Source organism: Eptesicus fuscus, chromosome 20 (genome assembly GCF_027574615.1).
Source record: "Eptesicus fuscus isolate TK198812 chromosome 20, DD_ASM_mEF_20220401, whole genome shotgun sequence".
NCBI lineage: Eukaryota > Metazoa > Chordata > Mammalia > Chiroptera > Vespertilionidae > Eptesicus > Eptesicus fuscus.
Genome location: NC_072492.1, coordinates 9,782,675 through 9,809,330, shown reverse-complemented (window position 1 = coordinate 9,809,330; position 26,656 = coordinate 9,782,675). Strand labels below are relative to the sequence as shown.

Here is a 26,656-nt window from a genome sequence, read left to right as displayed (position 1 = left end):
CACTCTTGTGTTCCCATTCCCAGACAGCGGTTAAGCTCTCCTTGTCCACACTATTGTTTGTTCTTTGGCCTTCCCTCCCAGCCCCTCTCCCTCCTGTTGAACTTCGAACCCTTTCTATGGGTATATAGAAGCTGACTCAGGAGTCTGGGGTACATCTGGCCGGAAAGACATCACATCTAGGGATGCTCCCAGTGGCTTCTATGGTCTCCCCAACAATCCCCCATCACACATGTCAGCCTTTGGCCCTGGGGGAGGAGACCCAGTGCAGGAAACAGGCCTGAGATGGCAAGGCCGTAGACGCTGGACTCTTCCGTGTAGCCAGGAACCGAGGTCCTGCTGGCAAGGTCCCCTGTGCGTACCGCCGCCACCATGCTGTTGGAGAGGAACCCTGCTCAGGGGTGGTGGGTTGTTAATCTTGGCGGAGGCAGGTGCCCAGGGGTGAGCCGTGGTGGCTTGTGCTCCATCTCCTCCAGCCTGGCTGCCCCTTCAGTGTCTGCAACACTTCTTCCTGAGCTTTGGGCTTGTCCCTGGTCCTCTTAAGAAAGTGTCCTGCATAATGAGGTGGGCTGGGAGCTTCTCTCCCCTCCCCTCTGTATTGGTGGCTTCAGGGGTAAGCTGTGTTTCGTTTTTCTTGAACACCATCCCCTTCCCCTAACATCCCTTCTAGCTGCTTCTGGCCCCTGCAGGAGGAGTGGTCCCCCAGGCAGCCATGTACCTGGATCTCCACGGACTCCCACGGTTTCCTCAGCACACCGCTGAAACGTGTTAACGGAGGCAACCAGCGACCTTGGTGGCTACATTCACTGGCCCTGCTCGACGTCCCTGAAGCCTTAGGCCACACGGACCTCTTTCCCCTTGGAAGGTCTCTTCACCTTGTCTTCATGAGCAGGTTCCTCCCCACGTTTCTGCCCAGCCCTTGTCTCGCTTCCTCCGTGGCCTGCCCTCCTTCTCCGGCTCCTGAAACGTGGGTGTGTCCCGAGGTGAGCCCTGCCTTCTATAGTTCTCATCCCAATGACTTCGTTTATTCTTATAGGTGAGATGTAAATGGGTCCGATTTGTCCACCTATGTTCTAGTCTTTTTGGAAATATCAAATATTCTGATCTCAAACTTAGAACATCTGAAATCTCCTTCACAAGCCAAAATGCATTCCTCTGTCGTCCTCTCTGTTTAGGCCGGGGAGAAACCCAGGAACCCCAGCTTGGTCTTCTTTGATTTCTCAACCAATCCGCCAGTCTTGTTGATTATCCCTTTGTAATGACCCACCTTCACCTGTTCCGTCCATTCTCATTGCCAACACCCATGTTCTCTTCCCCTGCAGACATGACTACCCTCCCAACTAGTCTAACCTGCCCCCCCTTCTTGCCAAATCCCACCTGCCCCACAGGTTCACACTCACTCTTATAAAGCACCTCCTCCATCCTGACACGTCACCGGGGAAGCAGAGCTGCTGGCACAGAGAGGATGCTAAGCTCAGGCCTGCCTTTCTCAACAGTCTTACTCCTTTGAGGAGAAGATTGATGACAGGCCGGTAAAGTTATGAATCGCAGGAAGCTGGGGTGTGTGTGGAGTGGGATGGCCATAGGGGAAGCCCTTTAATGTCCCACGGTTGAAGGCAAGAGTTGGCTGGATAATCAAATAAGTCAGATAAACATTTAAATATTTGATTTTAACTTAAGACATGTAAATGTACATCCGTGTGCCAAGCTTTTGATGTAGGGCCAAGACATTTTCTTTGAGTTGGGTCTGCTGGTTAGGTTCTGTGTTCTTTCTTGTGCGTAAACCTTGCCCACAACACATCGTCTCCAGTCTCCAGTTTCATTAAAGGGCAGCAAGGCCTCAGAGAGGCTTGTGAAGTTATCTGAGCTCAGAATCTCCTATTTTTTAAATAAGTTCTTTCCAATCTTTTCCAGATATCCTCTCACATCGCGGTTGACAGCACTTCTTGGTAAATGTAGGGACTTGCTTTGGTTGTCTTTCCAGTTTAGTTTTGTAGAAACAACAGCGCTTCTCACGCTGTTTTAAGTGAGTGGAGACCCCACACCACTGCCTGGTGAGAGCAGCGGCGCTCAGATGCAGGGCAGAGAGCCCGCAGCCCCGGGCAGCACTCACCTTGCTGTGCACAGGGGTCGAGAGGAGAGAGGGTAAGTTATGCCGGCAAGTGCAGTGAGTAGAGATGGGTCAGGAAGCTTGGATGACAGAATCAACTGAGCTAACTTAACCAGATGGACAGTGTGGGGATAAGTCTAAAGAACGAATGGCACTGTTACAGTGTGATGGGTAAACATATTATCAGAGAGACCTAAGGATTTCGTTTGAAAGGAAAATGTATGAGTCAACGATGCAGTGCGGCTGCCAAAGGAAGCTAATGGAATCTTCCATCGCTGATTATCCCCCCACCATTCGTTCCGCCCCTTGTCTGTGTACAGCCCAGTGGCCTGGGGGGAATTATCTGTGATTTGTATAATCCAATCAGGATGACTCCATCTTCTTTGCCACATGATTGATCAACACACAGCATTTCCCTGGCTACAGAGGTTGGTCCGGGAATAGACGTATGACCCAGTTTGGTCCAAAGAGGCGTAAGAAGACATTGGCTAGAGGCTGCTGTAACAAAGTCGCTATAACTCTTCTGGAGAAGATTCTGGAAACCAGCCCTCTCTCTTTTGCCTTGGATGGTATGTGGATGCAAAGCCTGGAACTGCTGCCCCCATTTTTGCCACCACAAGGAACACCCACCCTAGGCAGATGCTAATTCCACAAAGGCCCAGAGGACGGGTAGAAGATACCAAGGTCTCGATGACATTTTGAATGAAACCAGTTCTACCTCCAGACCTTTCCATTACCCAAACCAGAAAATCCTTTTAAGCCATTTTGACCTGAGTTTTCCATTACTTGGCACAGAGAGAGCCTTAGATGCCACAGAGAAGAGAACCCCAGCTTCCTCCGGGGGAGGCACCTTGCTTGGCACGCGGCGTTTGCACGCCGAGGAACTGCAGAGTGGCCGAGAAGGACCTGCGAGGCTCGGGGAGGGACAGGGAGTCAGATTTTAAAAGCATGTACAGTGGGGTGTATAGATTCATAACAGCGCTCCTCTAAGTGGAGAGGCCAGCGCATACATTTTAAAAGGATGAGGGTCTGTGGAAACGTGGAATGGTTCATGTTTCAGGAGCACAGGTACTGCGTGCGGTAAGGTGCACTCGCAGCCTCCACGAACATGCTGGGAACAGCCAGAGAACATTTCCCAAAGGCGCACAGGGTGATTTGAATAAAAAGAAGCTGTTTTGTCTAGTCATTCTGTGGGAGGGAAACCCAAATCCCAAATTGTCATCATTCCAGGATAGAAATAGCCCCCGGAGTGTTGTTTTCACAAGAGGCTGTCACAGGGTGGCCCTTGAGGGAGTGTGGAATGACTTGCTCGGGAGATTTCCATCTGGGGAGCAACAGCCCCTGAGAGCCGGCTGCTCTCTCTGGCCTCGCTGGGAGCGCAGGTGGCCGGAGACCTCCGGACGTGCCACTGCTGGGCCCACAGCCTCCCTGGGCTGCTTCAGCTCTCGCCCTCCTCGTGGCAGCTTGAGCGCTTCCTTCTGAGGCTTCGAGTAGCAGGAGGGAAGCCAGCAGCTTCTCTCCGTGTACCAGGACGCTACAGAAACAAACAGAAGAGAGGAGCTGTGTGACTTGGGCCGGGACCTCCTGCTTAGCTGTAGGCTGTTTCTGTAACACAGAAACCTCCAAACACACAGGCTCAAGCAAAGTGGATGTTTATTTCTCTTCCACTCGCTCGCTCGGAGGTAGGGGCTGAGCCTGGTGAGTAGGCAGCTCTGCTCCGTGATGTCATTCAGGACAGGGCCCAGCCTCTGTCTTGTTGCTCTCACCCTCCGGGGTGTTGCCTCCATCTTCCTGGTAGAAGCTGTTCCCCCAGAGGCCTGTGTTCACTCCAGCCCGCCTGAGAGTGGAGAGAGGAATGTCACTATAGGAAGTGATGTGGAAGCTGCATGTATCATTTCCACTCATTGGCATGCCCTCACACTTGTTATGGCCACACCTAGCTGTGAGGTATCCTGAGAAGTAGGGTCTCAAGCTGGGGGCCATGTGCCCCCATAACGAAAAGGAAGGGGCAGAGTGGGGACTGGTAGCCTCTCTGCCACAAAGCCTCAGGTCCTGCATCGATAGAACGAGGTCTGTAGGTTCACGAACAGTCTCTCCAGCCCTTGCCTTACGCCCTCTAAGCCTCGGTACCTTCACCTTCAAAATGGAAATAACAGAAGTGCTGACCTCAAGACCCACTGGAAAGGACTTTGCCCAGCACCACACACAGGTGGGTACTCACTCACATGGGAGCTGCCATCATGGCTGTCTTCATTCAGGCAGTCAACACGCAGGCTTTGTGGTCAGGGTGCTGGGGATCAGCAGTGAACACGCCAGGCTAAAGCCCAGTCCTCGGGGATCTCGCATTCTAGTGTGTGTGTGTGTGTGTGTGTGTGTGTGTGTGTGTGTGTGTGTGGAGGGGGCAGTGGCACATACTCGGGGAGAACTGTCGACTCTTCTGACCACCTTGGGCTCTTGGTGAGAGTCTTCCAGGTGGTTGCTTGCAGTTAGCATGTATTGAGCACCTTCTGTGTGCCTGGCACTGTGCGAAGCTCTTTGCGTGCGTCGTCTCATTTCACTCTCACCAGGACCCGATGAAGTCGAATTATTATTCTCATTTTTAGAAGCGAGAAAAATGAGGCTCAGAAAGGTTAAGCAGCTTACCCAGGGTCGCACAGCAGGTGTATCAAGGATCAAGCCCAGGCTGCCTGTTCTGGTGCCTTACGTACCCACCACACTGGGAAGAGGAATGGGCCTTGGCCAGGGGCGCTGGGGCCGGGAGCATTCCAGGGAGAGGAAGTCACAGGCCCAGGGCCTAGAGGTGCAGATTGCTGGGGGCAGGTGAGGACCCAAGAGGCTCTGTGTGGCTGGAGTGCCTGGGGCGAGGGCTGAGAGAAGAGGCGGCCGTGGGACGGGATCCAGCCCACAAGCCCTAGTTGGCCATGCTGATGTTTGGGCTGCAGCCGATGAAAATACGAGGCAGATATCGAAGAGTTTTAAACGGAATGGGGGCTTGCTTGGATTTGTCCCATAGAAGGATCACCCTGATTGCAAAGGAGATAGTGGAGCTGAGGGGGAGACAGACAGGGAGACAGCAGCCGGGCGGGGGGGCAGGGCGGGGGGGAGGTCTGGAGTCGACTGCTTCCCCTCATTGAAGTCGGGGGCTGAAAGAGAAGGTGCCCCTCTGCGCATGCACTTAGTTATCCTCGCGTTCCCTCTGGGTGCTCGTCCCACCGACCCCGAGGGGATCAGTCAAGCTGGGAGCACAGTTCACCCCTCTTTCTCAGGCAGCGGCCCCTCTCTTGTTTGGGGCCCTGGGCCTGGGCCCGATTTGCCCAGCAGTTTAAAAATGAGTTCATGAAACTGATGAAGAGAGCGATCCCGCTCTGCCTTTTATGTTTCTTTAAAGCCAGACTTGTGCTTCCTGAAGTCAGCCCTGTTGAGGACTGTGACCTTGTAGAGCACGAAAGGGAGGTTTGCATCTGGGTGCGTCCCCAAGTGCCCCTGCGCGGTGGCCACCTGACCCTTCAACCTGGTCCCCAGTCCAGGGAGAGTGCGGTGAGGGAAGCCTCTTTGTCCCAGCCCCCGGCTGCTGCCCCTCCTCCCCTGAGGCTGCAGCATGACTTGGTGACTTTCCTGGAGAATGGGGCTGCCGTGCCCAGAGCTGAGGGCTGCACCGCCAGGCCAGGTGAGTGAGCCAGAACCCAGCTCCACCAAGCTGGCGCCCGTGGTGAACAGGTGGCCCCGATGGGGACAGGCGGGAGGCAGGAGGCAAGGGGAACAGCAGAAGGTCGTGCTGAGAGGGTCCTGTGGGCGCCCAGGTGGGCATCCATCTGCAGATCGGCCTCGAGGGTCCTGTGGCCACCTGTTCTGTGACTTGCAGTTTCCGGTTGCCCTGCTCTGGAAGATCTGGAGGGGTCCCTGGTGAGTGGGGTCCGGAGTTTATCCAGTTCACTGGGCAATGTGGGGCCGACCCTCCGCCTCTCTGGGCCTCAGTCTCCTTTTTAAGAAACAAGGAGTTGGCCTTAGACGTCACCTGAGGTCCCTCCAGGTGGAGAGGCGGGACCGTGTCTGGAGCTCCTCCCACCCCAGTGACTGACGCTAAATAGGGGTCCCAGACAGATGGGTGGCCAGGCTCCAGGTCCGACTCTACACCACTCCCAGGTGGGGTGGGCATTTGGGGACTGAGACCTCAGGCAGACCCGGAAGCCTGGGACGCGTTCAGATGTCGCAGACGCAGGGTTTTTCTGCTTCAGTGATACTGCTTGGGCTTTTAGGCAGGTTGGCAGCTCGGCTGAGCCACGGTAACTCGTTCCGCGCCGGCTGGAAGCGAGCGTGGAGGGCCTCAGGGTTGAAAGTCTGTCCTTCCAGATCAAGAGTGCGAATGATTTCCGATCCAGAGAAACGGCCTCTCTCGGGTTCCTCGTGGCCACCCATCACGGAGGCCTCCCTCGCACCTGCCCACCCTGCCAGGCGTGTTGTGTCTGATCTATTTAAATGGCTGGGTTGGCTGATTAATTTCTCTCTCGCCCGATGCCGGGACCTTGGGTGGCTGCCATCGGGACGGAGGTGATGGATGTGGGGCGGTCCTCCTGGCCCAGGGGGAGGCTCTTCTCCACAACGGGGAACTGAGCACACCGGGCACGAGAAGCCTGATTGGCGCGCTCTTTCTTACTAAATGAGCGCACACGTTTTGCTTGCTCTCCGATTTTTACTTCTGATGCCCGATAAACACCTTGGAGCTGCCCTGGAAGGCAAGAATTTCCTACTGAGAACGCGCACCTTCGTGGAAGTTTTGCCTGAGCCTCGCTGATGCTCCCGCTTCCCGGTCCCTGGCAGGTGTCTTGCTGTTGGTCAAACTGAGCATTACTTTCCCCTTCTGAGCACCCCTGCGCTGCCACCGCCCCGACCCACAGAGGCCCCTGAGCCCGGGCGCCCTCAGCCACTCTGGGCCCTTCTCCCGCGCTCCCCCAAACGCCGCGGCCGCTGGAGACGGGGCTTGTGTTCACAGCTGCAGCTGCTGCGTGTGATCGTCTTTTTCCAGGCCGGGGCTGCATCTCCTTTTATAACCTGGCGCTGGCCACCAGCCTCCTGCGCTTTCTGGCGACCACTTGTTAGAGTGGCTAAACAGATTTTTTTTTTAAAAAAAAACACTAACAAAACTATCTGGACGCAGCAGCATAGTTGCTAAGCAAAATGAACACGGCTCCATTTCGTACCCAGAAATCCCAAAGCCCGCGTGGCCGCCCATCCTTTTGAGGTCCAGCGGGGAGATGGCATTTGAGGACACGGGGAGCGGCGAGGCCACAGCACGGGCTCTGGGCTGCGAGCAGAGACTGGCGTTAGCACCTGCTTCCTCCCCACGTCAGGCGTTGATTCATCTTTTGGTGGGAACCAGGGGCCCGTGCCCTACTGGCTGTTGATTTTTTTCACTTTCCCCAGCAACTTTCCCCAGGGCTCATCCTGTGACGCCGAGGAGGAGAGTCATTCAGTGTCTCTGGCCATGAACGAGCAGAGAGATGGGCACATCGATGCTGGTGTATGAAACCGGATGGTGCGGGGCAGCGGCTCTTGCTGACTCGCTGGGGCCGACTTCTCGCTGCCTGCCTTCTCCGACCGTGTCTGCTCGGGGACAGAAACCAGGCCAAGTGCCGGGGGAACATTTAGCTTTTTGTTGTGAGGAGGAGAGAATTAGAAAGTCAAATGCTGTTATGGACTGGCAGCCAAGAGAAGGGGGCAGGGAGGCTGGGGGGGCCTGGCAGAGGCTTGGCCACAGTCACAGAGCTTGTCCATCCTGAGACTGCGGCTGGAGGGAGGGGCGGCCAGGGGCCGCCGGGGAGGCCCTGCTGCCGCCACCATACTCTCTGGTCCCGAGGCCAGTGGGGCGGAGCCAACCAAAGGGAGATGGGTTGAAAAAGCGCCAGCTTGCGAAGGGCACTGGATGCCAGGCAGAGAAGTCAGCTGTGCCCAGGGAAGGCCTCTGGAGTGCTGGTTATGGCTCACTTTCTGCACTAACACCTCCTCCGTGTGGCCTTATCGGAGAGCAAGCTGTGTTTCCTAAGTGGCTTCCGAACAGCTGAAGCTCCTCCCCCAAACTTTAAACACTGACCTACTTGGTGTGTCCAGCTTCTTAGAAAAATTGTGGTAAAATAATGATAACATAAAACTTTCCATCTTAACCATTTCTAAGTGCACTGTTCCGTGGCGTTAACTCGGATGTCGAGTGTGACTCGACATGGTTAGCATTAGAATAAAGGAATCGAGAAAAAAGCAAGCGAGTGCAAAGGGTCAAGTATATTTACATTATTATTGTGCAATCATCACCACCATCTATTTCCAGAACTTTCTTCATCATCACACCTGAACCTTCGTTTCCATGAAACACTAACTCCCCATTCCCCGGCCCCAGCCCTGGCAACCACCGTTCTACTTCCGTCTCTATGAATTCGATCACTCTAGGTACCTCATCTAAGTGGAATCATACAGTATCTGTTCTATTGTGATTGGCTTATGTTACTTTACGTAATGTCCCCACGGTTGATCCAGGTTGTAGCATGTGTCAGAATTCCCTTTATTTTAAAGACTAATTAACTTCCTGATTTATATGCAAATACCACATTTTGTTTATCTCTCTGTTCATGGACATTTGGGTTGCTGCCACCTCTTGGCAGTTATGAATAGTGTTGCTTTGAATATGGGTGCACTCAAGCTATCTCTTAAAAACAACTTTTGGAAAGCGTTTTTTCTTATGTCAGAAGTGTATTCATTTAAAAACATTTTGAAAATGTAGGCAAGCATGGCCAGCGTGGCTCAGTGGTGGAGCGTTGGCCTGTGAAGCAGGAGGTCACGGTTCGATTCTCGGTCAGGGCACATGCCTGAGTTGTGGGTTCAGTCCCCAGGGTGGGGCGTGAAGGAGGCAGCCAATCAATTTTCTCTCTCATCATTGTTGTTTTCTGCCTCTCTCTCTCCCTCTCCCTTCCTTTCTTAAATCAATAAAAATATATTAAAAATAAATAAGTAATGTAAGCAAGTTAACATCAAAATCGAAATAAGCTAGAAGAGCCTCATTGAAAACCGCCTGAAGGCTACCTGAACGGAAGTCCTGTAACTAAGGACATACAGAAGAAGCCACAGCAAGGCTAGCAGAAAGGGCGGAGATACAGAAGGGGCTGGTTCCACATCCATGTGTGGTGGTTGAAAATTGGGAGGGAGATCTCAGATGTGGCGGTCCCTCTGAGGAGCTAGGGGTCTCAGTCCCACCCTGGCCCTCCACCCCAGGGTTCCAGTGCCAGGAAGAGAAGTCCCCATAACTTGTGGCTGTGAAAACCAGTGGAGATTGTGGCTCAGTGACATGAGGGCTTCTGGAGTTCCAGGTGTTTCTCTTTAAGGGCTCGCTGCGCACGAACTTACGCTGACTCACTCGCTCTGAGCTCCAGCAGCTTAAAAGGTCCAGGGACGTATGGGGAGGAACTGAATTGTCTGGCATCGGGACGAGGGCTGGAGGGGCAGCTTTCTCCAGGCCGAAGTGCTGGCAGAAGCCATTGTTCCTTTGCTGAGCCCTCCCACTGCAGATGCAAGTGGTGCCATATCTGAGTCTCTACAACCTGGCTAACACCATTGCCTCCCACTGCTCGCTTCCTCCCCTACTGCGTATTCCCTGAGACCCTACCTCACCCAACTTGCAGGCCCACCCAAGCCCCTTCCAGTGGCGTTTCCATACAAACGGCCTGTCTTCACTCATGCAGTGGATTTCCCTAAGATCTCTCAAAGGTCCACATACCCCAAACAAGCAGCATCTGGCCTCAGCATGCCCTGCACCTCTTGCTAAATAGCCCCAAGCCCTGCACTAGGGGCAGCCAGCTTCCATGCGTAGCTTGGGCTCTCCAAAGGGGCACTTCCAAGTCCAGCACAAGTGACAACCATCTGCAGATCACTTTGTAGCTCATGCTGGGTGGCCCTGGGCAGGGCACAGGCAGTGGCTGACCTTGTTCTGTACCTCCCAGGAGGCCCGAAGCCAGCACACTGAGTGCACAGCTTCAGACCACATTGGAGTACCACCAACCACCTCCACTAGTGACACGCTCAAGGGGCAGACTTGGTAGCACCAGAGCCTTCTGAAGTGAGTCCTGCTGAAGTGAGTCCTGCACAACAGCCCCTCCCTTGTATTTGCAGCTGGTCCTCACAGTGGATCAGCGGGGGACAGGGAGGCTATCTCTCTAATTGATGTGCCAACAGCAGTCAAGGTTCAACTACAACAGGAGGGTGAAGACATCCCACACGAGGGCACACCTGGAGCACCCCGCTTGGGTGCCGACTTGGGGAGGCTGTGCCTCTGTGCCCCATAGGACATTTGCTATATAAGGCCACTCGACCAAGATTGGGAGACATAGCAGCTCTACCCAATACATAGAAACAAACGAGGAGGCGGGGAGAGGGAAGGCCAAAATGAAGGGACAGAGAAACATGTCCCAAATGAAATAGGACAAAGCTCCAGATAAAGAACTAAACAAACGGAGACAGTTAAAAACGCTGGTTATAAGGATGATCGATAAACATAAGGGAAGAACACTTGGGGTGGTGAACACACCATAAAATACACAGATGATGTACTATACAAATGTACTGAAATCTGCATACTTTATTAACAAATGTCACCCCAATACGTTCAGTAAAAAAGAAAATAAAAATTTTAAGAGTTTATTTGAGGAGTGCCAAACTCGGAAGTGGTTAGGAGCTCTCCACGGATAAGAGCTCAGGGAAAGACTTATATAGAAAAAAGGCAGGAGCAAAGTAGAGAAAAAAAAGTACAGGGGAAGAACAGATCAACTTAGCAAGAACTTAAAGAGATAGGAAACATAAATGGAGATAGAAAACATAAAAAAGGGCCAGTCAGAAATGAGGACTACACTAGAAGGAATCAACCATGTATTAGCTGAAGTAAAGGATCCAATCATCAATTTGGAAAAAAAAGGAGGCAAACCAATCAGAACAGCAAAAATAAAAAATAATAATAATAAGACCTCTGGGACAACTTCAGACATACCAACATCAACATAATGGGGTGCCAGAAGGATAAGAAAGAGAGCAAGGGAGTGAGAACCTATTTGTAAAAATGACAGAAAGCATCCCTAAATTGGGGAAGGAAATAGACACATAAGTCTAGGAAGCACAGAGTGCCCCAAAGAAGATGAACCCAAAAAGATGCACACCAAGACACATCATAATTAAAATACCAAGGGTTAAAGACAAAGAGAATCTTAAAAGCAGTAAGAGAAAAGCAGTTAGTTACCTACAGTGGACCTCCCATAAGACTGTCAGCTGATTTCTCAGCATAAACTTTGCAAGCCAGAGGAATTGGCATGAAATATTCCAACTGATCAAAAGCAAAGACCTACAACTAGGATTACCCAGCAAAGCTATCATTTAGAATCAAAGGACAGATAAAGAGCTTCCCAGACAAGAAAAAAATAAAGGAGTTCATCACCAGTATTACAAATATTACAAGAAAAGTTAAAGAATCTTCTGTAAAAGAAGAAAAATGAAAGATAAAAATATGAGTAATCAAATGGCACTAAGCACATATCTATCATCCATTACTTTAAATGCAAATGGATGAAATACTTTAATCAAAGGACACAGGGTGGTTAAATGGATAAGTATAAGACCCATACATATGGTGTCTACAAGAGACTCCAGATCAAAAGACAAACACAGACTGAAAGTAAAGGAATAGAAAAAGATATTTTATGAAAATGGAAACAAACAAAAAAGCTGGGGTAGCAATACTTATACCAGACAAAATAGACTTTAAAACAAAGGCCACATCAAGAGGGAAAGAAGGATACAGCAGTTTTACTTCTGGCTATTTATCCAAAGAAACCCAAAACACTAATTTGAGAAGACATGTATTCATATGTTCATTGCTGTATTATTTACAACTAGAGGCCCGGTACATGAAATTCGTGCACGGTGGGGGGAGGGGGGGGGGGGGAGGGGGGTGTCCCTCAGCCCAGCCTGCGCCCTCTCCAATCTGGGACCCCTCGAGGGATGTCCGACTGTGGGATTGGGCCTAAAGGGGCAGTTGGACATCCCTCTCACAATCCAGGACTGCTGGCTCCCAACTGCTTGCCTGCCTGCCTTCCTGATTGCCCCTAAACACTTCTGTCTGCCAGCCTGATCACACCCTAACCACTCCCCTGCCAACCTGATTAATACCTAACTGCTCCCCTGCCAGCCTGTTTGCCCCTAACTGCCTTCCCTGCAGGCCTGGTCATGCCTAACTGCCCTCCCCTGCAGGCTTGATCCCCCCAACTGCTCTCCCCTGCAGGCCTGGGTCCCCCTCAACTGCCCTTCCCTGCAGGCCTGGTCGCCCCCAACTTCCTTCCTCTGCCGACCTGGTCACCCCTAACTGCCCTCCCCTGTAGGCTTGATTGCCCCCAACTGCCCTCCCTTGCAGGCCTGGTCCCTCCCAACTGCCCTCCCCTGCTGGCCATCTTGTGGTGGCCATCTTGTGTCCACATGGGGGCAGGATCTTTGACCATATGGGGACAGCCATCTTGTGTGTTGGAGTGATGGTCAATCTGCATATTACTCTTTTATTAGATAGGATAGAGGCCTGGTGCAGGGGTGGGGGCCAGCTGGTTTGCCCTGAAGGGTGTCCCAGATCAGGGTGGGGGTTCCCTTGGAGAATGGGGTGGCCTGGGCGAGGGGCCTGTGGTGGTTTGCAGGCTGGCCACGCCCCCCAACGACCCAAGCGGAGGCCCTGGTATCTGGGATTTATTTATCTTCTATAATTGAGACTTTGTAGCCTTGAGCAGAGCCATGCCTCATGCTTGCTCCATGGCCGCAGCCATTTTTGTTGGGATTTATTTATCTTCTATAATTGAAACTTTGTAGCCTGGAGTGGAGGCCTAGGCCGGCCAGGGCAGGCGGAAAGCTTGGCTTCCTCCATTGCCGGGGAAACGCAAGCCTCCCTCCTGCTCTCTGTGGCTGCAGCCATCTTGGTTGGGTTAATTTGCATACTTGCTCCTGATTGGCTGGTGGGCGTGGCTTGTTGGTGTACTGGAGTGATGGCTAATTTGCATATTACCCTTTATTAGATAGGATATGGAAGCAATCTAAGTGCCCATTGATAGACGAATGGATAAAGATGATTTGGTACATATATACAATTTGGTACATACGTATATATAATGAAATATTACTCAGTCATAAAAAAGAATGAAACCTTGCCATTTGCAACAACATGGATGGACCTAGAGGGTATTGTGCTTAGTAGAATAAGTTAGAGAAAGACAAATACCTATGATTTCACTTACGTGCAGAATCTAAAGAGCAAAATTAACAAACAAAACAGAAACAAATTCATAGATACAGAGAAAATTTTGAAGATAGCCAATGGTAAGAGGGACTTGGGGGCTGGGTGGAAAAGGTAAAGGGATTAAGAAACACAAACTGATAGTTACAGAATAGTCATGGGGATGTAAAATATAGCATTAGGGAATATAGTAAATTATATTATAATAACTATGTATGTTAGTTGGGTACTAGATTAATCTGGGTGATCACTTCATAAATTATAAATGTCTAATCATTGGGTTGTATGCCTGAAAATATAATATTGTGCATCAAGTGTAATAGAAAAATAAAAAAATATTTAAAAAAAAGAAAATAGATTATTTAGTGCCAATTACAGGTCATTAAAATCTGTAAAGCTCTAAAAATTATATGTTGTAATAATTATCAAAGATGAAAAGGGCAACTACTTAATAAAGTTGGAAATTCGAGAGCAAAAAAAAAAAAATGTAGACAACTTAAAAGAAATCACCCATAATCTCATTATCCGGGCAGCTTTTGGTTTGTATGTTTCCATTTTGATATATGTAGTTCTGTTTCACCTTTAGTGCATATATACATTCCATTTCTAAGAACAGGATTTTATGTTCAAGCATACACTATTTTGTAACTTGCTTTTCTCAACTTACTGATGTCTTGATGCTCTTGCAGTAACATAATTCTAATAATTGCTTAGCGTTTTAGTACACATGCTAACCAGTTTTTCTCTACTTTTCCAGTTTTTCCGTTACCAACAGCTCGTGAGGCGCATCCTTGGAGTCCAACCTCTTGTACATGTTTAGTCCTTTCTTTGGGATAGAGTCTTAGAACCACACTTGGTGGGTTAATCTTTTACACATATCGGTAAATTGCATGTCAGATGAATTTTACTTATTTGCATTTTAATCAGCAGCATGGAAGGGTAGTGCTTTCCGCATCCCCTCACAGATACTGAGCATTATCATTCACAAATTCTCTGCCAATTTGAATGGTAAGAAATAGCATCTTGGTTTAAAAAGTGCACATTTCTTAGGACATTTTAAAAAATGTTTGTTAGCCGTCTGTATTCTTTCTTTTGGGAGTTGCTTATCCATGCCGTTTGTATATTTTTCCGTGGGGATGGATTAATATTTTCTTATTAACCTGTAGGAAGCCTTTGTATATCAAGGATGTAAATTGTTTGCTCTGTCCGTTACAAACAGTGTTACTTACCACAGTTTGTCCTTTGCGCCTCAGTTTTGCTACTAGTGTTCATTGACATAAAAATGCTTTTATTTTCTTGCAGAGGTATTTCTGAGTGTTTTCTTTTTAAGTTCTGCGTTCCGTGTCATTCTTAGTGATTATGCTCCTCTAATATGTTATAGATACTCATCTACATTTTCGTTTATTCTAACACTTCCATACTTATATTTTGAATAATTTTCACACTTAAATCTTGAATTCATTTCTAACAGGTTCTGATGTCTCATGTGGGGTAAAGAATCCAACCTTATATATTTCTCAACATTGGCCTTCTCCTACTGATTCAAAAGGCTCCCTTTGTCATCTGTTAATTCTCACATATTCTTGGTTCTGTTTCTGGAGTTCTTTCTGTCCAATGATATGAATCTCTGTTCTTTTGCCAATTCCACGCTGTTTTAATATTTTAATTATTTTAGGGCATGAATCCCATGATTACAAAATTTCTTGGCTGCTCTCTTCCATTTTATTTCCAAATGAATTTTAGAATGATTTGGTCAACTTGGAAAAAAATTCCTCTGTGATTCTGATTGAAATTACATTAAATCTGTAGGAGAATGTTAAGGGAATGGGAATCTTTGTAGCATTGGATCTTCTCCCCTGGGACATCAGATGTACACATGGTTTTCCCATATAGGTAGGTCCCTGTACATTTCTTGACACCTGGGCATTTTGTATTGTTTGTAGTCCAGGTGAATGCTATCTTTCCCCAGTATATTTCCTAATTGTTTGCTGTTGGTATATATAAAAGAAATGGATTTTCATGTATTTTATTATTACTAGAGGCCCAGTGCACAACATTTGTGCACTGAGGCAGGGGTCCCTCAGCCCAGCCTGCACCCTCTCGCATTCTGGGACCCCTCGGGGGATGTCTGCCTGCCACGGAGGCGGGAGAGGCTCCTGCCACTGCCGCTGTGCTCGCCAGCCATGAGCCCGGCTTCTGGCTGAGCAACGCTCCCCCTGCATTGAGTGTCTGCCTCCTGGTGGTCAGTGCGCATCATAGTGACCAGCCATTCCGCAGTTTGGTCAATTTGCATATTAGGGTTTTATTATATAGGATTTTGTTAATCCTCACCTGAGGATTTTTTTCCCCCATTGATTTTTCAGAAAGAGTGGGAGGGAGAGGGAGAGACACAGAGAGAAACACTGATGTGAGAGAGACACATCGATTGGTTGCCTCCTACACACACCCTGACCAGGGCCAGGGGTCGAGCCTGTAACCAAGGTACGCGCTTTTGACCGGAATCAACCCTTCGACCCTTCCGTCCCAGGGCTGATGCTCAAACCACTGAGAAAAACTGACCAGGGAAATTTATCATGTATTTATCTAGTAATCGTCCTGCTTACTGAACTGAGGGGCAGTCTTCCTGGGTTTTATGGTAGTCGGTTATAGCATCCTACTAGCATCTTCTGTTTCTTTTCAATGCTTTCTGTCGTTCATTCTCTTTTCTTATCTTATTGCATTGGCTATACCACCCAGAACAACTTTAAACAATAGGAATGACAGCAGGCACCTTTGTCTTAATTCTGAGTTAAGTGGGAATGTCTCTAGTGTTTCAAATATCTCTGCTTAAAGAGTGTTAAGCTAATTTTATTTTGATGTTTCAGAGGCATTGTTAGCACATAATTAAACATTGTTTTATAATACAGTAATATTGCCAGGGATAAATGGGTGTTACATATCTATTTGGCTATGGGCCCCAAACTTCTATTTTTTCTCACATTTCCCTTCTCTTTCTCTTGAATTAGTGACTTACTGAAACTTTCCTTGTATCTTTTCTTTTGTTCGAAAGCTGTTATCAGTTATTTCTGCCATCACTGGATCTACTTCCAAAAGTTATTCCTCTCCCCCTTCTTTCTTTTTTTTTTTTAAACCATTGTTTTAATTGAGTGTGGAAAACATTTTAAGCACTACAAAAGTAAAAATTCAAAAGCAAAAAAAATCCAAACATTATAATAAAAAGTATCTCCCTCTCACACCAAATCCTTGCTCACTTTGAGAAAGGCAACGTTTTTGTATCCTTCCAGATATGTTCAATGCATATACCAGGATATATGAATATATATCTTTATATTTTTTTTACACAAACTGAATCACACTATTCATACAATTAAGTGCTTTTTTCACTTCATATATTGTGGCAGTCTTTCTAAACCAGCACATATGAATGCAGGCAACACTATTTACACAGTGTTCAGTGTATTTAGGTTTTTCCAGTCTTTTGCTGTAACAAAAACAGCTACAGTGAACATCTGTATAAATATAAGCCTTTGCTCTCCTTTGCTGATTTTCTGCTCCTCCTCTACTTACTCCCTCCTCCCTCCTTCCTTCTCTCCCTGCCTCCCTATCTATTTACCTATTACAAAATTCTACAAGGAACGTCCTGGATGTAGATTTGTATAAATTCATAATGTATTTATAATAAATTCCTACAGGTGAAATTTCTGGGTCAAAGGGTAAGCATATTGTCTATTTAAATTTGCTTTCCAAAAAGATCAAAACAATCATGTTTCTACCAAAAATATATGAAAATTCTTCAGACTCTTGCCCACAATAGTTATTATAAAAAATGTTTTGCATGTGTATTAGGTAAAATAATTATCACATATCATATTTGTAAAGGTTGAATTGCTTTTTTCTCAATTTAATATCTACATTATTTTTCAAATAGTATACGATGTAGAAAAAATAAGAAGAAAAAGTTATTGAGTAATCCTTTTCAACTGAGAAAAATCACCACTTATATTTTGATGACAGTCCTCCAAGATACCTCGCTGTATGTAATTGTGCATAGATTTTACCCTGTACCGTTTAGGGACTGCATTTTCTGCTCAGCAATATGTCATAAATATCTGAACTGGCCAGTCAATAGCTCTACATCATCATTTTAATGGCTCATTATATGGATTTCTAGAATTCATGTAAACAACTCCCTTTGTCTACCTTATGATGCAAATAATATTTTTCCATTGTGTCATTTGCCATTTAATTATGCTTGTGGGTGTGTGTGTGTGGTTGTTTTTTTTTTTTAATCCAAAGGTCAACTTTTATGACATGTCAGTATCTTTCTCCAAAGATTTTTGCCTTTGTCATTTTTCATGCCAAGCTGAAACTTTCTCTAGCCATTTAACCTCCACTTCCCCAGCCTGTTTTAATTCATGCTGTTCCCCATCTGGAGGGCCTTCCCTTCCAGTGTCCAGTGGTTAAATACTTTATCCATTGCTCCAAGTCTACCTCAGACTTCTCTTCCTCCGTGAAGCCTCCTTGATTCTCTATAACCAGACATTTTTTTCTCCACTAAATTCATCATGTCCTGCTTACATTACGTTTATGTCTTGCTTGCAACGTTGATCGCATTTTTCCTAACAGTTATGTTCTTGTAGACCATATGCTCTGAGGGCTAGGACCGTCTTCCATGTCTCCGACTCAATGCTTGGCGCATAGCAGGGCCTCAGTAAATACTTGCTAGATGGAGTCAGACTGACTTCGGGTAGACCAACAGATCAGGTCTAGCTCAGGGAGTTGATTGGCGTGATTCTTGAGCAAGACCAGGCATGGGTTACTCTTAGTTCCTGTACTGATTGCGGAATTCTCCATATTTGTGGTTTGTTGTTCCTAAGAATTGCACACTTGTTATTTGTTGGCTTTTACACATGCCGACCCAGTGACATCTGGCTCTCTTGGCAAAAGGCCTGGCCCCTGGGACACTGTTATGAGCAAACAATGCTTGGGGAGCAGGCCAGTCGTGTCGAATCTAGGCCAGAACCTGTGACAGTGACCTGGCCAGGTGAGTGGCGAACATACCTGGATTTTATCATGAGACCTGGCTGCCTGAGAGGCATGGAGACGGCACTGAGAGCCCTGCTGTGTCTTCTTATCGGGACGTTTGTGAGCTGTCCCTCAAACATAAGAGAAAACAATAGACATGACAAGATGCTCAGCTTTCTGAGTCATCAGGGAAGAGCGAATTTAAAGCACAAGGCACTTTCACTACATATCCGCCCAAGTGGTTAAAATGAAAAAGAGACTATCAAGTACTGGCTGAATACTCCGCTGGCAGGATGTAAAGTGGTACAATTATTTTGGAAAATTGTTTGGCTTTATCTACTAACGTGGATATGTGTACACATATGACCCAGCAATTTCCACTGCTAGATGAGTACTCATAAGAAATGTGTACCTGCCCTAACCACTTTGGCTCAGTGGATAGAGTGTCGGCCTGCGGACCAAAGGGTCCCAGGTTCAATTCTGGTCAAGGGCATGTATCTTGGTTACGGGCACATCCCCAGTAGGGAGTGTGTAGGAGGCAGCTGAATCGATGTTTCTCTCTCATTGATGTCTCTAACTCTCTAGCCCTCTTCCTCGCCATTCCTCTCTGTAAAAAATCAATAAAATATATTAAAAAAAAGAAAAGAAAAGAAATGTGTGCCTATGCTACCAAGACTCATAGATACACTGTCTGTAAGAGTCCCAACCTGGACTCTGGTCATAGATACCCATCCACAATAAAACAGAAAAATAAAATGTGATGTACCATCCAGTGGAATGCCATACAGGAATGAGTGTGACTAACCCACAGCTACATGCAACAGCTGGCTGAACCTCACAAATGCGATGCTGAGTAAAAAAAGCCAGACACACACTATGTGACTCCACTTATGTGAAGTGTAGAAACAGGCAAACTAAGCGAATGCATGCTGTTAGAAGACAGGATATCGGTTTCCCTGGTTGGATGGAGGGTAGTGGCTGTCTGGGGTGGTGGTGACGTGAAGGGCCCTCGGGGGAAGTGGCTCTTGATCTGGGTGCTGTTACACGGACATGTTCAGTTTGGGAAAATTCCATGGACAGTACACTTACCTGAGCAATTTTCTGACAAATATTATATGTAAAGAACACATTAAAAAGTAATTGACAGGGTATACTAGTATATGCAAAAGTATTGAAAGCAGGGACTTGAATGGCTAATTGTGCATCCATGTTCATAGCAGCATTATTCACATTAGCTGAAAGGTGGAAGCAACCCAAGTGTCCATGGACAGATGAATGAAAACACACACACTAATATATACACATACATACATACAATGGGATATTATCCAGCCTTAAAAAGTAGGAAATTCTGACACATGCTATTCATGGAGGGACCTTAAAGACATTATGCTAAGTGAAATAAGCCAGACACAAGAGGATAAATACTGTGTGATTCCACTTACGTGAGGTTCATAGAGGAGTCCAATTCATAGAGAGAGAGAGTGGTAGAGTGGTGGTTGTTAGGGGCTGGCGGGAGGAACGGGGAAGCTAGTGTTTAATGGGTATGAAGTTTCAGTTTGGGAAGATGAAAACGTTCCGGGGATGACATGGTGGTCATGGTTGCACAACAGTGTGGGTATACTCAATGCCGCTTAGTTGTGACATTAAAAAATGGTTAAAATGGTAGATTCTGTAGTGTATATTTTACTCAAATAAAAAAGTAAATGATTATAAATAATTATTGACAGCACAATGCCAACTCTGACGAGGGGCCAGTGAGAAGCTCTGGCAGGCAGTGCCGCTGCTGAGCGCAGGGAGGGAGCTTGGGTGAGAGGGGCTCTGGAAACATCCCGATGGGTGGAGAAGGCCCCATGCGACCTTGGAGGTAACAATAGGGTCAGAATCATCGGGCAAGCAGGCTGGCATGTCGAAACTGGCACATTTGAGGGTGCTCATGCCAGCCGGAATGAACTTCTGTCTCGCTGGCCCAGCACCCTGGTCTGGCTGGTTTCTGAGCTCAGGGCAGCATTCCCGTCAGGTCCTGGAGACAGGAGGCGTCAGGAGGCATTTGGCCTGGGACGGGCAGGAATTCCCATGTGGGACTGTTCTGTAGAGTGAGAGGTTGGAACCAGAGTCCTGATGGGCCAGCCAGGGCTGGCTGCCCACAGGGCATTTCAGTCAGAGTCACATTCCTCGGCACTCCAGGGCCAGGCCCGGATCACAGTCAGTGCCTCCAAGTGGGGCAAGGGTGGGGGACCTGTCGCCAGGGCTACTGTGGCAGTAGGGGCCCTGCTGACCATGTGGGTCCCGGGGAAGCACCCTGGACCCGGGGCCCGTTGGGGGCACAGCTCATGCTTCCCGTCTGGGTTGGAACCCTGGGCAGCTGTGCGGCCAGGTGTTTTGTTCTGAGTGTCCACTTGGCAGTGGGAGACACCATGTGATTCGTTGACCAGCAGAGACAGGGCTTCCAGAAAAGGTTCCTCCTGACACCTGGACTTCTGGGCCAGCCTCTGGCTGGTCAGCTCAGGCCACTCTGTCTGCCGGGGCCTAGGAAGTCGGCTCTTCCTCTCCCAGCCCCACCCAGACTTGTCTTGTAGGCAGCCAGCCGCCTCTCTGGAGGATCTGGAGCCCGGAAAGGCTTAAGAACATTTTTGGGCCGAGGAAAGAATGTTCTCAGTCGGCAGGTGGATGTAAGTGGCATTCACCCAGAATAATTTTCCTACTCTGATGGTTTTGTTATAAATCTATGGAGACGTGGGAGTTCCTTAATATTATGCCTGCCTTCTCCATGGAGAGAGGGGTGGGGGCAAGGGCTCCAGGCTAAGGAGAAACAGTGTTTGCCCCTAAGAGGTTTTTTTTGTTGTTGTTCTCTCTCCCCCTTCCTCCCTCCCTGCCTCTCTCCTTCTGTACCTTTCTCTTTCTATCCCCAACCCCTTCCTCCATGTTGTTGATGGAGAACAGCCAACCTATCTCTGGGTCTTTAGGAACTGTGGGGATCCCGTACCCTAACCCATGGTTGGGAGAGATAAGGAGGCCACACAGAGAAAAAGGGGAGAGGGTTGAAGAGAAGGACAAAGAAATGAATGAATGATGAGTAGATATGTCCTAATGTTCTGACCAAAGCATGCTAGTCTGGGGGTGGGGTGGGGGAAGGACAAGTGGCTTTCTAGATCTGTGGTTCCCAAAGTGTGGCCCGAGGATGCCTCAGCACTCCTGGGAACTTGTTAGCAAGGCAAATTATTGGGCCCCACCTCAAACCCACTGAATCAGAACGTGCATTTTAATAAGACTCTCCAGGTGATTCACATGAGGAGCGCTGAATGGGCCACAGAGAGGTGAAGTGGCTTGTCTGTGATCCCACAGGTGCTTAATTGCAGAGGTGGGACTTTCTACCTGCTGTGTAGGTGAGATGGGGCAGAGTTAGGACCTGACTCTTGGTACTAGGGATTTGTCTTTCCATTTGCATTTTGTATCCTGGAGACAGAAGTTTTGCATGAGCTATTATGGAAGGACTAGAGGCCCGATGTATGAAATTTGTGCACAGGTAGGATCCCTAGGCCTGGCCTGTGATAAGGGCCAATCAGGTCCCCAGCCTCCCCACCTCTCCGCCTCCTCCTTCCCTTGCTGCCCGCACACCGCCACCGTTGCCGCTGGTGACCTGCCTTGTTCCGCACCACCCCATGTTGGTCAGTGCACGTCATAGTGAGCAATTGAACTCCCGTTCTCCTGGTCGAACTCCCGAGGGAACACTTTGCAATATATTAGCCTTTTATATACATAGATGGTAGAATTGTGAAGACGGAGACCTGCCTCAGAGTTAGCTCAGAGCTGAATTCCCGAAATGCTGTGGGCTTGGTTCTGATCACCAATTTGCCATCTAGTTGCTGACATTTCAAAACATATTTTGTTCTGTCATCATCATCACAGCACTGACCCTTTTTCAGGCGTTTACTCGGATCTATGCAGGTTATCTCACTTGTCACACCAACCACACACTCAAATAAAGCTGAGGAACCAAGGCTCGGGAAGAGAGGTGATGTGCTCTCAGTCACTCATGTAGATGAAGGAAGAGAAGGAATTTGGACCAAGGCCCATGCGACTCCACCATCACACTTATTTACACTGGGGAAGTTAGGTGAAACTGTAGTACATTTTGTATTTCTGACGTTGTCCAAATTTTATGGTTCTGGTGCAGAAGTTATCCTGATAAGTGCCAAATCTGTTCAGTTATTATTACCATATGTTAAAGTTTATGAAGACATTTTTATAGTATAAATGCTAATGTCTGTATCAGTTTAAGTTCCCATATGCATTTTAATTGTATTTTAATTATAAAGGCTGAAACGGAAATTCTGTATATTTCAGCCAGTTGAGAGAAAAGAATCCTAAATGCTCAAGTAAGTGTGATTTATGCTGTTGCCAAAAAAACCAAAGTGAAGGACATATGGACACTATCTCCTTAGTTATGATTGTTTGCAGACTATACATTTGAAGAGAAAGAGAAAGTCTGGAGTGGGGAGGAGTCCTGAGTAAACATGTGGACACTGGATTAGATCTGTGGCTCATTCGGCTGGGAATGGGACGTAGACGTTCAGGGGATGGCTGACTTGTCCCTACTTCCCCACAGGTTAGGGTCACTTGGTGACTGGCTTATTGTTCTTTTAACTTATGGTGTGTGTGTGGGGGGTGCTTGGCAAGCTATGGTCCATGGGTAAAATCCAGCCAGCCAGCTATGTTTGTAAATAAAGTTTTATTGGAACATAGCCACACTCACTTGTTTGCATACTGTCCATGGCTGTTTTCACACTACAAGGGCAGAGTTGAGTTACTGAGACAGAAGCGGTATGGCCTGCAAAACCAACAATATTCACTATCTGGTCCTTTACATTAAAAACCTCGCCAAACCCTGGCCTAACATTATCTTTTGGATGTTTTCTTTCTGCTGTTTGTCATAAATGCTTGAAACTCATTTATTCATTGGTTAATTTATTTGTCAAATATGGTTTAATCATAGTGGCAAGAAATCTTAGCACAGGGACTGTGGGCTAACGAGAAAAAAACATGTAGTCAAAATCCATGGGCTTGATAATAAGAAACATTCAGTGAACTTGCCATGGTCAGGGTTCTTACCTACAAATAACAGAATCCACTAACTTAAGCAGAAAGGGATTCACTTAATAATTTAGATAACTCTCAGAATTGTTGGGAGGGCTGAAGAAAAAGCTTCAAATCACCAAAGCACCCCAAGAACAAGCCCACCAAGGGAACTGCTGCCTGCCACAATCAGGAAGTTTCAGAACCCAGTAGTGGAGCCATCTCTGCCAGCTCCAGAACCACACCTTCCACATAGCTCATCCCATGGAACCATGCCCCACCTTGCCTTTGCCCTGGCTGTCTCCTGCTGATTCACATGAAACCCTAATTGGCAAAGCCCAAATCACACACAACCTAGCTGCAAGGGAGTCAGAGAAGGATTTCCAGCTCTCCAGCCCCTGGATGTTAATCCAATAATCCGCAGCCACACAGCCACTACCTCTGTAGTTTTGCCTCGAAAGATAGAGTGTTCAACTCCTTTACTTCTATATTAAAATTTGAGAACTTAAGCATTATTAAGTAAACATAGCAAATGAGACTGGCCGAGAATACCCAAATGAGCAGGAGTAGGTACTATGGAAGTTATTCTCAGACCCAACTCCCAATCCCCACCTATTTACTTTTATTTATTTATTTTTTGTTCCATCAGTTCTATTTGTCATATATCCAGAATTCATTATATAAATTTTTCAAAATAGTTATATTTTACAAGGGTAGTTTACCATTTAGCTCTAATTTCACAAATGTTTGACATAAGAAGCCATTTTTACAAATGCCTATGTTTTCTTATAAGGATACTTTAATAAAGAAAATAAGTCTCTATACTTCTTACAGAAAGATTGGTGCAGTTTCCCCCCATTCAATTATCATTTTAGATTTTATATCACAGCATGTCCATCACACTCAGTAAACCAAATTACAATTTGCTGCTGCTTCTCCTTTTCAATCACTATTGAGAGTCACACTGCTAAGACTTTTTAGGCTTCTTTTTCTAATCTTCCCTGATATGAAAGAATTCGTGTATTTAGGCTAGAAGAGGTCATTTAAACAACACTCCTTCCAAATATAACTTGTATCAGGTTATATTTGGCTAATCACTGTGCTTGCTGAGTGACCTTTTCACTTCTCACTTAGGCTACAGCAGCTAGTAGTTTTATCCCCGCTGTATCAGCAAAAGGGATGAATCTTTGCATTCCTAAGTTTTTAAACTGCAAAAGTGAAACCCTAGAAACAAGAGTTATATAGAAATATTAAGAGAGCTAAAACATTGCTATTGTTTAGAGAACACTTTCAAATTCAAGTTCTCACCCAGATGGCGTGGCTCAGTGGTTGAGCATCAACCTATGAACCCAGGAGGTCACGGTTCAATTCCCGGTCAGGTTGCGGGCTCAATCCCCAGTGTGAGGCGTGCAGGGGCAGCCAATTGATGATTCTCCCTTATCATTGATGTTTCTATCTCTTTCTCCCTATCCCTTCTTCTCTGAAATCAATTAAAAAAATATATTAAAAAAATTCAAGGTCTCTCCCAGGTTGAAGAAGACATAAAAGAAATAAAATTGAAGGATATGGCAGTAGTTTCATAACATACTGAAAAAGGTTAACCACTCAGGTCAGTGTTGTGTCATATCCAAAATGCCAGAAGATACGGACTCTGTGGCTGGCTGAGCTCCGTGTTTGACATCTGTGTATACTCACGTACCCAAGGCAAGTGATCACGTAGGCCAGGGGAATTTTACAGATTACTGACCACGTTTACCTGAAGAGACAGGACCCACAAGGGGAAAGGTTTGGCATTCATTCAATTCCTTCCCTGTTACTGAAAGTGTGTCCACTTGGCAAAGCTCATCTTGCTTTTCAGGTAGCGTGAGTTAAAACCAAGAGAACAGCAGTATTCTCTAGTCCTGTTCCTGAGTACTCAGCTCCAGTTAGCCAACAGTCTTGAAAAGATTCTTTAATCAAACCCTTGTCCAACAGGAGAGTTAACTGTACTTGGGGACTATAGCATGCCCTATTCTCTTCTCTTTTATTTCTCTTTCTTATCTCAGTGTAACAATTACTAAGTTTTTGACCAAAGTACTTCAGCAGTAGTTGGAAATGAGTTATTCTGTATTACCAGAGGTGTTCAATCACCTTAGAATGGGGCACGTTTGCATAACAACTAAGAGATCGTCAAAAAGTGTCTACTGTAGTGATTTTGCAAATTCAGGGTTGTGGTTGCACCCATGATTGTTCTCATAATACTTTCTTAAAACAGCATCTACTAAGTTAACCAGTTCCTCTTCACTCATCAGTCGTGCCTGCTCATTCCCCTCCTCCTTATGGACATGAGCGATGGCTGTGGATAGTTCTAGGCCGTCAAGCAAATCACCGCCATCATAATCATGCATTTTGAAATAATGGAGCTGCAGTTCTGGTGGGGACATCTGGTTTGTCGATGACACCTGGATGTTCCATGACGTGCTCTTCGTGGTGCACTGTGTTCTTATCCAGGCCTGTGCTGCTGCGATGGGAGGAGCCAGCCCTGGGGCTCCTGGGCCCTGGCACCTGGGGCACACAGGGCCCAGAGCAAGCCACACAGAAGGGGGTTCTGCGCAGATGCAGAGATCTCAGTCACTGGCACTCTCGCTGCTCACCGCCCCCCACCCCCACCCCCATTTATCTTTCAAAGCCCCAGAGCCACCACTTTCAGGTAGAAGGAGGTGGAAGTCTCTGTCCTCTGGCATTCTCAGAACACTTTATCTCACATACATTCTTCCATGTCTTTCTTTTAACTTTTTTTTTTTTTTTAAGTAAGAGAACATCGCTGGTACAGTACCTTTGAAGTACCTCTCATTTTCCTGTTCATTCCATGAAACTCCCCTCTTCCAGAGACAAATAGTAGAGTTGATTTATCTTTCCATATTTTTCAACTTTTACTACATATGTGTGTCTGTGCACAGCACAGAGCGTTGTTTATGAGTTAATGAGTTTCTCTAAAGGCTGTCACGCCAGATGTGTTTTTGCAATTTGCTGTGTTTTTGAGATGGATCCATGTTGCTTCATCAGGCTCTACTTCATTCATTTTTCAGGGTCATATGATAGGACCGTGTATAAACAAGCTGCAAATCATTTGTCCATTTCCTATTGATGGCCATGCAGCCCGCCCCCAGTGT

The 26,656-nt window shown here is 47.1% G+C and overlaps 1 protein-coding gene and 1 pseudogene across 2 annotated transcripts in view; one reads left to right on the top strand and one right to left on the bottom strand.

Annotated features, from left to right (window-relative positions):
• NTN1 (netrin 1) overlaps nt 1–26,656 on the top strand; it is a 180,556-nt gene that overhangs the window by 48,468 nt on the left and 105,432 nt on the right. The gene's annotated exons all lie outside the window — the stretch shown is intronic.
• Nucleotides 25,685–26,656, bottom strand: part of LOC103296950 (multiple coagulation factor deficiency protein 2 homolog) — a 29,173-nt pseudogene continuing 28,201 nt past the window's right edge.